General features: G+C 43.1%; 1 long non-coding RNA gene across 4 annotated transcripts in view; it reads left to right on the top strand.

The window, feature by feature from the left end:
• LOC108645819 overlaps positions 1 to 9,746 on the top strand; it is an 80,563-nt gene extending 70,817 nt beyond the window's left edge. For 3 of the 4 annotated variants that reach the window (XR_004221396.1, XR_004221395.1, XR_004221394.1), the window contains 2 exons: positions 6,377 to 6,460; positions 9,523 to 9,746. This is a non-coding gene — a long non-coding RNA (uncharacterized LOC108645819). The remainder of the gene's footprint in view (positions 1 to 6,376; positions 6,461 to 9,522) is intronic. The other variant, XR_001924116.2, reaches the window with a different exon arrangement.
• Positions 9,747 to 17,202: the final 7,456 nt, after the last annotated feature.

The following is a 17,202-nucleotide window of genomic DNA, read 5'->3' as shown; positions in this document are numbered from 1 at the left end:
AGAAAAAAATGAATCAGTTTGTATGATGTAGTGTATTGCACAGAATGCTAAGGTTTTTCACTCTTTGCATGTTGGGAGGAGCACCCTGATTGATAAAGCCTGGCTTTACCCCTCAATAGAGCAGTGATACTCCTTAGCCTTCATACACCGAATGAACAGGCACTGCTGTCTGTCTTCCGTAAATGGGGTATGCCTTCTTCCCCCATTACAGTCGAGCCGAAGCTATCAGACGCGAAAGCAGCGAAAAGCTTAGCTTCTGGCTTTTGAGTGTTATGTAGAAATGAAAGCATTAAGTACGCATGATGTAGTGAATGGGGTGTATATAAACTAGTGAATTGCACATTAGAGAAAGGGATTTTACCCTACAAAATATATAGTAATTTAAAGAGGCCTACCTTCAATTATGTAGAAGTCGCAACTTTATTTTATTCCATATCATCTTAACACATTTCAATCCAGCTGGTACTAGCAGACGGGTCAGTAGCCAAGAACTTACCTTCTGGCTTCTTTTTATCCATGATTTAAATGCCCGCTAAAATTATATCCATCACCCTACAGATTCTATGTATCATTCACTTCAGTCCCTGCCCCCAGAGGAGCTTACAATCTAAGATCCCTGTCACATTCACACACATAAGGGTCATTTTTATATTATGGGTTTTACAGAGACTTTACCCCATTCACTTCAGTCCCTGCCCCCAGTGGAGCTTACAATCTAAGATCCCTCTCTCATTATATAGTAATTGAAAGACGCCTACCTTCAGTTATGTAGAAGTGACAACTTCATTTTATTCCATATCATCTTAACACATTTCAATCCAGCTGGTACTAGCAGACGGGTCAGTAGCCAAGAACTTACCTTGTGGCTTCTTTTTATCCATGATTTATATGCCCACTAAAATTATATCCATCACCCTACAGATTCTTTGTATCATTCACTTCAGTCCCTGCCCCCAGTGGAGCTTACAATCTAAGATCCCTATCGCATTCACACACATTAGGGTAATTTTTATATTATGAGTTTTACAGAGATTATACCCCATTCACTTCAGTCCCTGCCCCCATTGGAGCTTACAATCTAAGGACCCTATCACATTCACACACATTAGGGTCATTTTTATATTATGGGTTTTACAGAGATTATACCCCATTCACTTCAGTCCCTGCCCCCAGTGGAGCTTACAATCTAAGATCCCTATCACATTCACACACATTAGGGACATTTTTATATTATGGGTTTTACAGAGATTATACCCCATTCACTTCAGTCCCTGCCCCCAGTGGAGCTTACAATCTAAGGGCCATATCACATTCTTATACAGTATCGATAAGTTTTGTTTGTGGGTTTTAAAATAGAATAAAATGAATCAGTTTGCATGATGTAGTGAATGGTATGTATGAAGTAGTGTATTGCACAGAATGCTAAGGTTTTTCACTCTTTGCATGTTGGGAGGAGCACCCTGATTGATAAAGCCTGGCTTTACCCCTCAATAGAGCAGTGATACTCCTTAGCCTTCATACACCGAATGAACAGGCACTGCCGTCTGTCTTCCGTAAATGGGGTATGCCTTCTTCCCCCATTACAGTCGAGCCGAAGCTATCAGACGCGAAAGCAGCAAAAAGCTTAGCTTCTGGCTTTTGAGTGTTATGTAGAAATGAAAGCATTAAGTACGCATGATGTAGTGAATGGGGTGTATATAAACTAGTGAACTGCACATTAGAGAAAGGGATTTTACCCTACAAAGAATATAGTAATTGAAAGAGGCCTACCTTCAGTTATGTAGAAGTGGCAACTTCATTTTATTCCATATCATCTTAACACATTTCAATCCAGCTGGTACTAGCAGACGGGTCAGTAGCCAAGAACTTACCTTCTGGCTTCTTTTTATCCATGATCTAAATAGCTGCTAAAATTATATCCATCACTCTACAGATTCTATGTATCATTCACTTCAGTCCCTGCCCCCAGTGGAGCTTACAATCTAAGATCCCTATCACATTCACACACATTAGGGTCATTTTTATATTATGGGTTTTACAGAGATTATACCCCATTCACTTCAGTCCCTGCCCCCAGTGGAGCTTACAATCTAAGATCCCTCTCTCATTATATAGTAATTGAAAGAGGCCTACCTTCAGTTATGTAGAAGTGGCAACTTCATTTTATTCCATATCATCTTAACACATTTCAATCCAGCTGGTACTAGCAGACGGGTCAGTAGCCAAGAACTTACCTTCTGGCTTCTTTTTATCCATGATCTAAATAGCTGCTAAAATTATGTGCATCACTCTACAGATTCTATGTATCATTCACTTCATTCCCTGCCCCCAGTGGAGCTTACAATCTAAGATCCCTATCACATTCACACACATTACGGTCATTTTTATATTATGGGTTTTACAGAGATTATACCCCATTCACTTCAGTCCCTGCCCCCAGTGGAGCTTACAATCGAAGATCCCTCTCTCATTATATAGTAATTTAAAGAGGCCTACCTTCAGTTATGTAGAAGTGGCAACTTCATTTTATTCCATATATTCTTAACACATTTCAATCCAGCTGGTACTAGCAGACGGGTCAGTAGCCAAGAACTTACCTTCTGGCTTCCTTTTATCCATGATTTAAATACCCGCTAAAATTATATCCATCACTCTACAGATTCTTTGTATCATTCACTTCAGTCCCTGCCCCCAGTGGAGCTTACAATCTAAGATCCCTATCACATTCACACACATTAGGGTCATTTTTATATTATGGGTTTTACAGAGATCATACCCCATTCACTTCAGTCCCTGCCCCCAGTGGAGCTTACAATCTAAGATCCCTATCACATTCTCATACAGTATCGATAGGTTTTGTTTTTGGGTTTTAAAATAGAATAAAATGAATCAGTTTGCATGATGTAGTGTATTGCACAGAATGCTAAGGTTTTTCACTCTTTGCATGTTGGGAGGAGCACCCTGATTGATAAAGCCTGGCTTTACCCCTCAATAGAGCAGTGATACTCCTTAGCCTTCATACACCGAATGAACAGGCACTGCCGTCTGTCTTCCGTAAATGGGGTATGCCTTCTTCCCCCATTACAGTCGAGCCGAAGCTATCAGACGCGAAAGCAGCGAAAAGCTTAGCTTCTGGCTTTTGAGTGTTATGTAGAAATGAAAGCATTAAGTACGCATGATGTAGTGAATGGGGTGTATATACAGTATCTCACACACAGTCAAGGACACAGACAAAGAGTAGACGGTCGAAACTGTTGTTATATGGAAGTAAACAAAAACATAGCAATCAGTAAGTAAAAACATAGCAAATAATGGATGTAAAAAAACACAGGCAGTCATTATTGGGGGTCAGTCTATGGGGCATTAGGTTACCAATATATTTATACATTAATATTCCCATTTGTTTAATGGAATTAAATGCTTTGATATGGGGCAATGTAGAGCGCAACGTTTAAAAACTGAAATGAAATCTAATTCATAGAAGCGATCTAAGTATTTATTTTTCTTAGGAGTAAAAAGTATATTTTCTAGTTAATTAAAACATTTGAGATTTTCCAACTCATCGAAAATGATTGGGACCGTGAGATTTTGGTGTGAGTGCAAATTAGAAGTGTAACATGGAGGAGCCCATAGCAGGGACAACTTACCGTTTCTGCTGTTAAAGTGATCTGAAGTGTTTAGCCAAGCTGTAACGGTTATGCACGCACGGGTGGGGTGATGACATCAATGTTGCCATGGGAACCCATTGTGACATCTGCAGGCTTCCTTGAGCTAAATGACCTGAGCTGCAACAGTTTTGCAATGGGTGGTCTAATGACATCAGTGTTGCCATGGGAACTCACGATGACATCACCGGCAGGCCCTTGAAAAAAAATTAACCAACTGGCCAGGATGCATAAAGTAAAAATGATAATGAGAAATCTTTAAAAATATATTATTTTTGGGTTCATACACATTTTTCACTGTACTTTATTTTTCAAACACACTTTAAAAAGTGTCATAAAATCTAACTCCTAACATATCCATTCCTTGAGTTATTAATTTGCTTTTAAACCATTAACCGTTTATGATGACAAACAATTCTTAATCTATAAACCAGCAAATTATAAGAAGGAGACACCGAGCTTTTGTGCTAATCTCGCTGGTTTTTAGCGCTGAATAAAAGCGTGAGAGCCCATAGGGGCTTTTGTAATAAAGGGAAACTTTGTCAATTTTAGGTTTCAGGCTTTATTGCTTGGAAACTCACGGGGGTTTCCTTTATGATGTACCACAAATTATTGTCATTATTCTTTGACATATTGATTGTTTGTATATTTGTTTGTTGACCATAATTAAAGGAAAACTATACCCCAGAATGAATACTTACAGATGGTTTATGTTAAGTGACCTATTAAAGACTCTGGAATATATATATCAGTAAATATTGCCCTTTTACACCCTTTCCCTTGAGCCGCCATTTAGTGATGGGCTGGGTGCTCCCTCAGAGATCACATGACCAGAAATAATGCAGCTCTGACTGTAACAGGAAGTAGGGTGGGGGCAAAAAACAGAACTCTGTCCATTCATTGGCTGATGGGGCCTAGCATGTATGTGTGCCCTTGGCTTGTTTGTGTGCACTGTGAATCCTATGATCCCAGGGGGCGGCCCTTATTTCTATTTAGGATTACCCAATAGCATTTACTACTATAAAAGTATATTTCTATGAAAATGGTTTGTTTAGATGAAGCAGGGTTTTACATAAGAGCTTGTTTATGCAATATATATTTATAGAGACCTAGCCTGTTTAGAGGTTTAGATTCCCTTTACAATTGTTTCTCATTACTTACTTACTTCCATAACTGCCCTCTCTGCAAGTGGGGATGACAACCCCATTAAAATATATACATACAGTATGGGTTTGAGAAAAGGCCATTTTGGGCCTGAAATGGTGCTTGTATTTTCCTTGATGTAGCCACTATGGAATAAAGGCTTTTTTATATAAAAAATGGTGCTGTTCACTACATATATAGTTTGAGTTACACTTTAGCTGATCCTGATCTCCCACTCTCTACATATTCTCATTGTGCCCTTGCTTCATGGGACTGCATCTCCCACCCCTGATCAGGTACTACATGTGTAACTGAGGTGCTCATAGGCTTCAGAGTTCTGCACCTTCCCATCCAGATCCAGAGCACTGCATTTCAGCCCCCGCTACATGCACATTTATACCCTCTTCCCTCAGCTTTCAGTAGCTGTACCACATTGAGGGTTGGGTCTGGCTCTGCTCAGCATTGGCAAGTACCTAATCAGGTCTGCAGGCAAATAGAATTTTGCGAAGCTCTTGCCCCTGCTGTGCCACATCCATATTCCCTTAGCTATTAATGGCACGGCATGATCAATGTTTATAATGCTGCGCTAAGGTTCTAATGCTGCGCTTAGGGGCACCAGCGTTGGGCTCGGTTGCCAAAGGTGAATTAAGTGGTGTGAGATTATCCTTTTTGTTTCTTTGTTCTCTCCTGTGTACAGCTGAGTAATGAATTCTCAGGTACAGTGGTGTAGGTCTCCCTGTGTATAGGGGCAGGCACTCAATGAGCAGCCCAAAGCAGAGGCAGCCTGACTTGTTTTGTGTTGTCATAACACTCAGGGGCAGATTTGCTAAGACACGAACGCTCGGAGCATTCATTCGAAAGCTCCAAGCGTATTTTCACCGAATTTTTCGTCATTTCGCGACTTTTTCGTACACTTGTGCGAAAAAATCAGAAAGGTTTTCCCGCAGTTTACAATCATTCGGTACTAAAATTTACTGACTTTCGGATGGCCAATACGATATTATCGTGACTAATACGATTTGTTTGTAAGCATTTTTGTGATATTTGCGATCTTCAGAAATTTTCCTATACAACCTGAATTTATCCCATTCGGGATTCAAACTCGTGATTTCATGAATGTGCCCCTTAGCCTTAGGCCAGAAGTGAACTGCTATAACAAGGTACTTAAAGGCATGTCCAGCAATCACATCATACGTTGGTACAACCAGTTATGTGTGCAGAATACTGTGCACCTATCAGATTACAAAGGTAAAGTGTCAATCATCATTGGGGCACGCCTATGAAATGACATCATATTTGTGCGCCCAGCGTTGGAAACAATTCACAACAAAGACAATTACAATAAAATAAAGCCCTGGTTGTGTATGTGTTGGCATTGTGTTGAACAGATGCACAGTACAGCGGATACAGGGGGCAGGGAGTGGGCATAGATGGGGCAACAAGGACTAGTAGAGCAGCAGAAAGGGATCATGGGAAGAATGTAACAGCGGGAAAATGTGTAATCCTGAGATTGAATTTGAATTGCACTGAGAAATATAAGTATATAATATCTGCAGCTTATATTGCAGGTATCGGGAATTTCGGGAAATCTGCAGAAATCAGAAGGAGCTGTAGAATGTCTGCATTTTCGAGTCACCTGACAATAAACACAGGTAAGTGATTTTCAGCCACATATCAGGCAGGCAGGCTCTCCTGAGAGACCCGTATACAGTATGTGCCAGTAAGCTGCAGGCTTGGCCTGGGGGGGCTGAGGGGGCACCTTTATTGGCTTGTGCAGGGCCTTAACTAGGGTTGCCACCAGTTGGGAATAAGCTTTCCAGCCAGCAGGGGGCAGCAACAACAGGGGCAGTCAGTGACGTAGGAGGGGCATGGTGGTGAGGAAAGGGGTGGAGCAATGACGTCACAGAAGAAACGGGAAAGGAGAACAAGGAAGAGGAAGGGTAAGTTTGGGGTGGGTTCTGTGTAGATTAAAGGCTATAGGGGTGAATAGAAAGCTTAAGAGGGTAGGCCACGGGCTGAACTTCAGGGTATTACATATTTACCAGCAATTACATTGCCAGTATAATTATAAAACTGGCCCCAGCCTTGGCAGGTGTTTTACCAGCTAGGCCGGAAATATTCCAGCGGGGTGGCAACTAAGGTTGTAACCACACCCTTTTACTATGAACCTCATGTTGTGCTGAATCCACATCCTGCATGGCTAGTTAGCAGTTAATTTACATGCGTGCTGCATGGCTGCTCATAAATCACTTCAGTCTGCAGCATGCATTCACACTCATTTCTGATTAGCCATGCAGGATGCGCATTTAATATGTGTCCGGTATTAATGGGGTGAGGTGGCAACCATAACCTTAACTCAAGTCCCCCCCAGAGGGAAAATGCAAAGATTCAAGTGACTATTAGCCAAGGGCCAATGTACAGCTTGCTCTGTTTCACCCTTAAACCTGTAAATGCCTTTTAAAGTTGTGCTGACAGCAGTAGGGAGTCAGCAGCTGGCAGTTAGGTGTATAAATGTACAATGGCAGGCTGATTGTAACAGTTTTAAATTGCTAGCTATAAATAAAATGGCTGCAGAGGAGACCTGTAGCTACTTACAGCCTGAATGTGGGGGTAGTTTCAGGGCGCCATTGCAGACTTGCCCCTAAGGAATCAATGGCAGAGGGTAAGTTAATGCCGAGCGCTGGAAGTGACACAGTCCCCACTCCAACAGTTTGGGACACAGTTGTGTGCAAGCACAATTCCACACACGTTAACCCATCGCACACCGTTGGATAACTAAGCACTATGAAATGAACCTGTAGGTGGCAGCAAACCAGCAGACAAAGGGGGAGGGATTGTCATAATGGACATAATTGACAAAGAAAAATATATGGAAGAATGTGAGAAATTATTAGGAGATAAGGATACATATAAAAAATTAAATCAGGATCCAGGACAAGTTTTTAAAAGGAAACTTGAAATAATGGTAAATAGAGCAGAGGGTGCAGGAGCCATAACAAAGAAGGAGAAAGAATTTTTAATGGTAGAATACCCTAGGTTACCAGTCTTCTATATAATCCCGAAAATCCATAAGGACTTAAAGAATCCCCCAGGGCGACCAATTATATCGGGGATCAATTCTCTGACTAGTAATTTATCTCAGTTCTTAGACATTAAGTTGCAGAACTATGTGAAACAACTACCCTCATATTTAAAGGACTCAACACAGATTTTAAACATAATGGAGAAAGAAGTTTGGCAGGAGAATATGTTACTGGCAACTTTAGACGTTAAAAGTTTATATACATCAATCAAACACGATCATGGGCTAATAGCAGTAAAACACTATTTAATGAGAGATGGGAATATAGAGCCAACATTAAAGGAGTTTATTGCAGATGGAATAGAGTTTATATTGGGTCGTAATTACTTCTGGTTTAATAATGAATTTTACTTACAGACGTGTGGCACCGCCATGGGGACACGAGTCGCCCCCAGCTATGCCAACTTATTCATGGGGATGTGGGAAGAAAACTCCCTGAAAGGCTGGGAGGCGAACCTCTCCCTGTGGCGGCGCTACATAGATGATATTATTATAATTTGGAAGGGAACAGAAAATGAGCTCAAAAAGTTTGTCACCCACCTTAATGATAATGATATGAACCTAACATTTGATTTAACTTATAGTTCGGAAAGAGTTAGCTATTTAGATTTGGAGTTTTTTATTCAAACCGGTTGATGTTAATAATTATGTGATGGCCTCTAGCAACCACGATCCCTTATGGCTGAAAAATATACCTTATGGCCAGTTTCGGAGAATTAAATAAAATTGCAGTGAAGAATCTGATTTTAAAGATCAAACAAAGATATTAAGTGATAGATTCAAACAAAGAGGATACAAACACAAAGATATCGTGAGAGCAAGGGGGGAAGTGATAAATATTGAAAGAAGAGATCTATTAGAGTATAAAAATAAAGGAAAGGAGAATATACCAACAGATAGGATAGATTTTATTACACAATATAACCCCCAATCAAAGGAAATAAAGAAAATAATAAAGAAACATTGGGGAGTTTTACAGCTAGATAAGGAATTGTTTTCCCAATTACCAAAAGAACCAGGAGTGATATTTAAAAGGGCAACAAACGTAAAGCAAAGAATTACACATAGCTGTATACCCCCCCAAAAAAAGAATACATTTTGTGGGGAGTTAGCGGGATACTATCCATGCTCCTTGTGCAAATCCTGTAAATATGGCGTTAAGGTCAAAACATTTAAATCGAGAGTGACAGATGAGAAATTCGAAATAGAAACATTAATAAAATGCACAACAAATAATGTGATCTATATACTGGAATGCCCATGTGGCTTGCAGTATGTAGGCAAAACTAATCGTACTATAAGGGAAAGATTGGGAGAACATGTGAACAACATTAAAAAAGGCTTGGAAACACATAGTGTCTCCAAGCACTTCAAGTTAGTTCACAATAGCAACCCTAGTGGATTAAAATGTTCTGGCATAGAAAAGGTTAATTTGGACTGGAGAGGAGGAGACATAGTAAGAACCACATTACGTAGAGAGTGTTGGTGGATTTATAAATTGAAAACCCTAACCCCTTTTGGCCTCAATATAGATTACAATCTTAGAGCTTTTTTATAATGGTTTTACAATTTATTTATTTATATATTTTTTCCTCTTTTATACAACCTATGTTATTCAATCATGGTTTGTAGCATTACTACCTAATACTAAATGGGATTCAGCTGGAGGGTGCAATCAAGAGACTTTTGGACTGATAAAGTTTTTTAAAAACTTTAACTGTGGGACCCCTTAAATACACAGACCAAGGGACATGACATCATCGCTCAGAGGAAGCCAGTCGGCGAAACGCGTCAGCGGTGGAGAGAGACGCCAAAGGGAGAACGCGAACGGAGAGATTTGCAAGCCAGGATCAAAGCGAGTACTGCAGATCGCATAAAGAGACTGATAAGCAAGCAAGGATCCAACGCTGTTTACAAAAGGACTCCCGATGGGCGCAATTTTTATGGCGTTTGTGAGTTTAAACTTTTAATATGTTTTAGAATAAAGTTTCAGGATTTTACACATGTCCGTTGTATATTTGTCCAGCAGCAGGAGAAAGTGGAAAAAGAGAAGCTGGGAGTTATAGTTCAACCACGAGGGAATTTGTTACAAGCTCCAAGCCCACAGTGTTGGTCTGTAAGTATATGCACAATTGGCTAAGGATAAAAAGAAGTCACGGAAAAGTGTGAAATACGGAAATTCACTTATTTAAATAGACACGAACTTTAAACATTTCGCGGTGGATTGTATTTATGTGTTTTCACAGAAAAGTGAAGTAAATTTAGTAGCGGTGTTCAGTAGATTTGTTTTAGATATAAACACGTTTTAGAGGGGTGATTATTAATATCTCATTACTGTATTACGCTATTTTTTTATTTATTTTACTTTACCCCATAAGACCTCATCTGGGAAGTCTGGACAGAGGAGGGCGCTCCAGAGTTAAGTATTTTTTTTGTTTAAACCGAAGCACAAGGTATCTGGAGTGGGTTATACATTTCATTCACACTGAAAAATTGTTTTGTTTCATAAAAGGTGGCAGCAACAGCGCAGAAATACAGAACTGCAGCTAACTGGCACAAAGATTTTCCTTCTGGAAACAGAATTTAATTACTTAACAAATGTTAACATAAGAATTGTGATCGACCCCCAGTGCCCATGTTTGTTATTCAGTTCCATTCTCCTCTAAACCAGTTCCAGATACTAAGCCACAGACTCCAGTTCTTCCCAGAGGCTTCCCACGTGGCTAGTGGCTACTGCTTTATATCATGCTATATAAGTACATTCTTTAGCTATTGGGCTGGGCTTTCCCTGCTTGCTCCTGCTAATATTATGACGTTTAGAAGTGTAAGCCCAGCAGAATGCCGATATGAAAGTCCATGCAGAACGAATAGAATTTGCCCGATGGATCACAGTCTGTCGGAGATGCTGAGGGAACAGATAATGCCTTCTTGAGGAGTACGAGTATCAGTCTCACAGCATCCAGCGTGCCTATGGATCTGGCTGTATTAATTTATCCAATACTATAAAGCTTCTGCATCGCAGAGCCCACTCAGGCCCTTGTCACCAGTTGGCCAGGAGCACAGTAACTCTGAAATTATTGTGAAAGACTTATAAGGCAGTCAGGTTATTTACAGGCAGCGTAAAAGTACTGACAAGTTGAATCTACCTCTAACCTAAAGTCTAACAGCCAGAAACCGAGTACAAAAGGCGCCGCTAAGCACTTCTCCAGATTCAGATAGAATGGCTACGACTCCAGAAAGAAGGGCAAAGAGATGGAGAAGTCCTATTAGGGCAAAAGACTTTGACAGGGTATTAAAAATAATGAGAAATGTCACCGATGGGCATTGGAAAAGAGAGGGGAGTAGGTGCACATCTCCGGCCCCCGAGGAATCCCATAGAAGTAGGCCCAACAGTCGCTTGCATGACGATTACCCCCAGAAGAGTGTCAACAAATACAGACGGAGGTAGTGCTTTTATTGCCCCGTCCTCGTTCCGCTGGCTGTATGTCTTCTTAGCTATACCGACTCCAACATGGATTATCCGGAATTTCTGTGAAATCTGTAGAGAGGAGACAGTGTTCTGGAAGCCTCTGAACAGAACCCTGTAATAAATCTGATAATCTGAAACCAGTTGGATAATGAGGTTTTCTATGCAGACGGTGAGGAACCAAAACCTCACACTCCCTCTGCCACCGGTACCCCTGTCAGACCCACCGCTCCTAAGCCTCAGAGCCCCAGTATGGAACTGTACAAATCAGCCATTTCCATCCATTGCCAAAATCACAGCACTTTGTCACTGAGCTCAAGGGAACGTGAAGAAAGAACAGAACCAACTGCCCCTAAGGTTGAGCGGAGCCCCCCGTCCTTTAAAGCCTCTGCAAAGCCAAGTTACTATGAAGATGGAAGGTGGAAGTCTCAATGTGGTCAGAAAAGAAAAACAATAAGGGCTTTGGCACACGGGGAGATTAGCCACCCGCAACAAATCTCCCTTGCCGCGGGCGACTAATCTCCCTGAAATGCCATCCCACCGGCGAGAATGTAAATTGCCGGTGGGATGGCATACGCGGTGCCGTGATTTCCCCGAAGTCACGAAAGTTGCCTTGAGAGGAAACTTCCGCGATTTTCGCTGCGTATGCCATCCCACCGGCAATTTACATTTTCGCCGGTGGGATGGCATTTTGGGGAGATTAGTCGCCCGTGACAACGGAGATTTTTTGTGGGCGACTAATCTCCCCGTGTGCCAGAGCCCTAAGGGGTAAGAATAAGAGAAGAACCACACTGAAAGCCAATTAGGAGCTCTTGTTTGTGTTGAGTTTAAATGACCCCTTTGTATACTTGCACTGGTTTTGTGATTTCCCTTCTGGATTATTATGAGAATAAGGTGTTGAAAGTGGATGGTAGTAGTATTACACATACATGTATGGGGGGCAGGATGTGTTTATACAGGTATAGGACCCGTTATCCAGAATGCTCGGGACCAAGGGTATTCCGGATAAGGGGTCTTTCCGTAATTTGGATCTCCATACCTTAAGTCTGCTAAAAAATCAATAAAACAGTAATTAAACCCAATAGGATTATTTTGCATCCAATAAGAATTAATTATATCTTAGTTGGGATCAATTAAAAGGTTCTGTTTTATTTCTACATAGAAAAAGGAAATCAGTTTTAAAATTCTGAATTATTTGATTAAAATGGAGTCTATGGGAGACGGGCTTTCCGTAATTCGGAGCTTTCTGGATAACGGGTTTCCGGATAAGGGGTCCGATACCTGTACTGCATCTTGTGCAGCCTTCCCTGGAGTCACATGACTATGGTAACTCCATGCAAACACAAAACATATAATGTAACTTATCAGGAGTACTGTAAAGTCTATTTTTCCTTGAAATGACACTACTTTATATAATGCTACACATTGATCTGTAGGTGTTAGTGGAATATTTTCTGCCAGCGCTGAGCTTTTAATTTCTGATAACATTTAGGTGTTTATTATTATTATTATTATTATTAGCTGTAGCAGAGATTTCGTTAGTTAGCTGTGTCAAATTGTCAACAAATACAATACTTTCCCACTATTTGAATGGAATTATGTATTATTGAGTTAATCTAAAGCAGGAATTTGGAATTGTTAGGGTGTGTGTGTAACGGTGCAGTGATCTCCGCACACAAGTTTCTGATTGCAGAAAAGAAAGTATTGGAAACACTGACTGAAATGAATTGTATCACATCCCAAGAAAGGGAGCATCCATACAGAACAAAGCAAGAATTGGTGGTGTAACTTTTACTGTGCTGCTGCCCTCTTGTGGTCAGTATGGGCAACAGGGAATATAGGTACATAAGTTATAGGACCTGTTATCCAGAATGCTCAGGACCTGGTATTTTCTAGTTAAAGGGTATTTCTGTAATTTGGATCTCTATTACTTAAATCTGCTAAAATACATTTAAACGTTAAATAAACCAAATAGCAATGTTTTGCCACTAGTAAGGAATAATTGTAGCTTAGAATCAACTACAAGTTACTGTTTTATTATTACAGAGAAAAATGTATTTTTTAAAAATTAAATGATTTGATTAAAATGGAGTCTAATTTGGAGCTTTCTGATTAATGGGTTTCTGTATAACAGATCCCATACCTGTATATATTCCCACGGCCGTCGTGATGTGTTTCTAGGAGCAGCTCTCTAAAATCTAAAGGCTAAATGTATTTTGTTCAGAAATAGGGCCCTAGAAGGAAGGCAGAAGGAGGAAGAGGGTCGCTCGCAGGTACCCCAGGCCGGCACTGGTTTCTACTAACAGGAACACCGACCCAGGGTGTCAGGTAAGTGATCATAATCACTGGGGGGTCCTAACATTTTGGCAACCCCCAGTGATACCAGTAATCATACCTTTCCTTCTCTTTTAGAGCAGGATTGTGTATTAGGTGGCACAGTGATCATGATAACTATCGTTCCTTGGTGGGAACGGCTGTAACACAATAGCTTTCTGTGTGAGCCATGGATGCCATCCTGCAAGTAAGGAATAGGGTTTATCCCAGCCATCTGGTGAGTAGTGAATAATATAAGTCCTTCTTAATTGGTGAATTGGTGCCTGTAAGTGACCAGACTGGTGTGGCTGTTGTATAGCAGGTATAGTAGGGAGAGATGGTGCCTATAGTAGCAGTGGGGATAATAGCCTCTGGGAAGGGACTGGGGCTGTGGGATAGCAGGTATAGTAGGGAGAGATAGTGCCTATAATAGCAGTGGGGGGGATAATAGCCTCTGGGAAGGGACTGTGGGATAGCAGGTATAGTAGGGAGAGATGGTGCCTATAGTAGCAGTGGGGAGATAATAGCCTCTGGGAAGGGACTGGGGCTGTGGGATAGCAGGTATAGTAGGGAGAGATGGTGCCTATAGTAGCAGTGGGATAATAGCCTCTGGGAAGGGACTGTGGCTGTGGGATAGTAGGGAGAGATGGTGCCTATAGTAGCAGTGGGGGGATAATAGCCTCTGGGAAGGGACTGGGGCTGTGGGATAGCAGGTATAGTAGGGAGAGATGGTGCCTATAGTAGCAGTGGGATAATAGCCTCTGGGAAGGGACTGGGGCTGTGGGATAACAGGTACAGTAGGGAGAGATGGTGCGTATAGTAGCAGTGGGGGATAATAGCCTCTGGGAAGGGACTGGGGCTGTGGGATAGCAGGTATAGTAGGGAGAGATGGTGCCTATAGTAGCAGTGGGGGGATAATAGCCTCTGGGAAGGGACTGGGGCTGTGGGATAGCAGGTATAGTAGGGAGAGATGGTGCCTATAGTAGCAGTGGGGGGATAATAGCCTCTGGGAAGGGACTGGGGCTGTGGGATAGCAGGTATAGTAGGGAGAGATGGTGCCTATAGTAGCAGTGGGGGGATAATAGCCCCTGGGAAGGAACTGTGGCTGTGGGATAGCAGGTATAGTAGGGAGAGATGGTGCCTATAGTAGCAGTGGGGGGATAATAGCCTCTGGGAAGGGACTGGGGCTGTGGGATAGCAGGTATAGTAGGGAGAGATGGTGCCTATAGTAGCAGTGGGGGGATAATAGCCTCTGGGAAGGGACTGGGGCTGTGGGATAGCAGGTATAGTAGGGAGAGATGGTGCCTATAGTAGCAGTGGGGGGATAATAGCCTCTGGGAAGGGACTGGGGCTGTGGGATAGCAGGTATAGTAGCGAGAGATGGTGCCTATAGTAGCAGTGGGATAATAGCTTCTGGGAAGGGACTGTGGCTGTGGGATAGCAGGTATAGTAGGGAGAGATGGTGCCTATAGTAGCAGTGGGGGATAATAGCTTCTGGGAAGGGACTGTGGCTGTGGGATAGCAGGTATAGTAGGGAGAGATTGTGCCTATAGTAGCAGTGGGGGGATAATAGCCTCTGGGAAGGGACTGGGGCTGTGGGATAGCAGGTATAGTAGGGAGAGATGGTGCCTATAGTAGCAGTGGGGGGATAATAGCCTCTGGGAAGGGACTGGGGCTGTGGGATAGCAGGTATAGTAGGGAGAGATGGTGCCTATAGTAGCAGTGGGGGGATAATAGCCTCTGGGAAGGGACTGGGGCTGTGGGATAGCAGGTATAGTAGGGAGAGATGGTGCCTATAGTAGCAGTGGGATAATAGCCTCTGGGAAGGGACTGGGGCATAGCAGGTATAGTAGGGAGAGATGGTGCCTATAGTAGCAGTGGGGGGATAATAGCTTCTGGGAAGGGACTGTGGCTGTGGGATAGCAGGTATAGTAGGGAGAGATGGTGCCTATAGTAGCAGTGGGGGGATAATAGCTTCTGGGAAGGGACTGTGGCTGTGGGATAGCAGGTATAGTAGGGAGAGATGGTGCCTATAGTAGCAGTGGGGAGATAATAGCCTCTTGGAAGGGACTGGGGCTGTGGGATAGCAGGTATAGTAGGGAGAGATGGTGCCTATAGTAGCAGTGGGATAATAGCCTCTGGGAAGGGACTGGGGCATAGCAGGTATAGTAGGGAGAGATGGTGCCTATAGTAGCAGTGGGGGGATAATAGCTTCTGGGAAGGGACTGTGGCTGTGGGATAGCAGGTATAGTAGGGAGAGATGGTGCCTATAGTAGCAGTGGGGGGATAATAGCCTCTGGGAAGGGACTGGGGCTGTGGGATAGCAGGTATAGTAGGGAGAGATGGTGCCTATAGTAGCAGTGGGGGGATAATAGCCTCTGGGAAGGGACTGGGGCTGTGGGATAGCAGGTATAGTAGGGAGAGATGGTGCCTATAGTAGCAGTGGGGGGATAATAGCCTCTGGGAAGGGACTGTGGCTGTGGGATAGCAGGTATAGTAGGGAGAGATGGTGCCTATAGTAGCAGTGGGATAATAGCCTCTGGGAAGGGACTGTGGCTGTGGGATAGCAGGTATAGTAGGGAGAGATGGTGCCTATAGTAGCAGTGGGGGGATAATAGCCTCTAGGAAGGGACTGGGGCTGTGGGATAGCAGGTATAGTAGGGAGAGATGGTGCCTATAGTAGCAGTGGGGGGATAATAGCCTCTGGGAAGGGACTGGGGCTGTGGGATAGCAGGTATAGTAGGGAGAGATGGTGCCTATAGTAGCAGTGGGGGGATAATAGCCTCTTGGAAGGGACTGGGGCTGTGGGATAGCAGGTATAGTAGGGAGAGATGGTGCCTATAGTAGCAGTGGGGGGATAATAGCCTCTGGGAAGGGACTGGGGCTGTGGGATAGCAGGTATAGTAGGGAGAGATGGTGCCTATAGTAGCAGTGGGGGGATAATAGCCTCTGGGAAGGGACTGGGGCTGTGGGATAGCAGGTATAGTAGGGAGAGATGGTGCCTATAGTAGCAGTGGGGGGATAATAGCTTCTGGGAAGGGACTGTGGCTGTGGGATAGCAGGTATAGTAGGGAGAGATGGTGCCTATAGTAGCAGTGGGGGGATAATAGCTTCTGGGAAGGGACTGTGGCTGTGGGATAGCAGGTATAGTAGGGAGAGATTGTGCCTATAGTAGCAGTGGGGGGATAATAGCCTCTGGGAAGGGACTGGGGCTGTGGGATAGCAGGTATAGTAGGGAGAGATGGTGCCTATAGTAGCAGTGGGGGGATAATAGCCTCTGGGAAGGGACTGGGGCTGTGGGATAGCAGGTATAGTAGGGAGAGATGGTGCCTATAGTAGCAGTGGGGGGATAATAGCCTCTGGGAAGGGACTGGGGCTGTGGGATAGCAGGTATAGTAGGGAGAGATGGTGCCTATAGTAGCAGTGGGGGGATAATAGCCTCTGGGAAGGGACTGTGGCTGTGGGATAGCAGGTATAGTAGGGAGAGATGGTGCCTATAGTAGCAGTGGGATAATAGCCTCTGGGAAGGGACT

Source organism: Xenopus tropicalis, chromosome 2 (genome assembly GCF_000004195.4).
Source record: "Xenopus tropicalis strain Nigerian chromosome 2, UCB_Xtro_10.0, whole genome shotgun sequence".
Classification (NCBI taxonomy): Eukaryota; Metazoa; Chordata; class Amphibia; order Anura; family Pipidae; genus Xenopus; species Xenopus tropicalis.
Note: the sequence above shows the minus strand (reverse complement) of the source record. Positions and strands in the feature narration are given on the sequence as shown.